General features: G+C 40.8%; 1 pseudogene; it reads right to left on the bottom strand.

Annotated features, from left to right (window-relative positions):
• Positions 1-26: 26 nt before the first annotated feature.
• Positions 27-1,385, bottom strand: LOC119470039 (annotated as a pseudogene).
• Positions 1,386-1,475: the final 90 nt, after the last annotated feature.

The following is a 1,475-nucleotide window of genomic DNA, read 5'->3' as shown; positions in this document are numbered from 1 at the left end:
AGTGAAATTAAAAAAAAAAAAAAGATTAATCTCAATAATGTAGATACTGTCTGCTGCTTGCACTTGTCTCTCACCTGCACATTGCAAAGCTCCAATTAGAAGGTGATATGGTTTGGCTGTATCCCCACCCAAATCTCATCTTGAATTGCAGTTACCATAATCCCCATGTATCCTGGGAAGGACCTGGTAGGAGTTAATTGAATCACGGAGGCAGTTTCACTCATGCTATTTTCATGATAGTAAGTGCTCACGAGATCTGATGGTTTTATAAGGGCCTCCTCTGCTTGCTCAGCTCTTATTCTTCTCCTTCCTACTGCCATGTGAAGATGGATATGTTTGTTTCCTTCTGCCATGATCGTAAGTTTTCTGAATACTCCCCAGTCCTGCAGAACTCTGAGTCAATTAAACCTCTTTCCTTCATAAATTACCCAGTCTAGGGTAGTTCTTTATAGCAGTCTAAGAACAGACTAATACAGAAGGTAAATGAACAAAACCATATGCAGGTACAGCATCTTGCATATGATACAGAAATACTTTATGGTAATGCTGACATCCAAAAAAGTGAGAAACACCAAGGCAGAAATACAGATTCCCACAGAGATTCCCTTAGAGGTGGTAGCCATCTGTGGATTTTGTGCTGGGGACATGAGTTCGTTATGTCAAAGGCCGTCTGAAGATTGTGTCATAGTGCCATTCCCATCTGTTGTGTAGGAGTACAATGGTGAGTTGGTGGGTTGTGTCCTTGTTTCCTGCAATGTTGTAATCTGAGTTTCTGCTGGCTGAGTTGGAGAAGGTGAAGGTGCTACTGGATCATGGTTCTACATGGGTAATGGCATTGGAGGAGCAGAGGTAGAGACTCTAGACAACATGGGAATACTTGTGTTCCTGGCTGGTTTAATTTCCAATGATAGGGTGACTTTCATGTCACTGAACCACTCTCTGTGCACAAAATAGCAATACAAGCCACTGTCAGTCTTGGTTGCATTTTCTATAGTCAAGAAGGCATCCCTTTCAAAAGGTATGCCATTTCCTTGAATGCATCTTCTTCTAAAAGGTGGCATTAACTCAGAAAATTTCATCTGAGTATCCAAATATAGGACACATCTTTCAGCCCCAGCATACAGATGTGACCTCTCCATCATAGTTGTAAGGTAGCATGACAAGCTAACCCACTGCTCTACTCATTTGTACAGTATTTGCCACAAGTAGGATGAGGCTTAAGATGGTCCCTTGAATCCTCAAGTATGGGGTCAGCCAATTATTTAGGAGGTAGTTTTCCAGCTTCTTCTTTAGAGTGCCTCCTCATGCCTTAGCTAACCCTTCCGCCAAAGGTCTTTATAAATAAATATAACTTTCTCCCAGAATTCCATTATCTCTTTGCATAAGAATACTTAGAGGTATATTTGAAAATCAAATTTTTCCAGTTGGCCAATCTCTTTGCTAGATTTGACCAACTTACAAAGTTGAACAGATTA

The sequence above is a fragment of the Cebus imitator genome, unplaced genomic scaffold, assembly GCF_001604975.1.
Source record: "Cebus imitator isolate Cc_AM_T3 unplaced genomic scaffold, Cebus_imitator-1.0 Scaffold4191, whole genome shotgun sequence".
NCBI classification, from domain to species: Eukaryota; Metazoa; Chordata; class Mammalia; order Primates; family Cebidae; genus Cebus; species Cebus imitator.
This window is presented reverse-complemented; position numbering and strand designations above follow the sequence as displayed.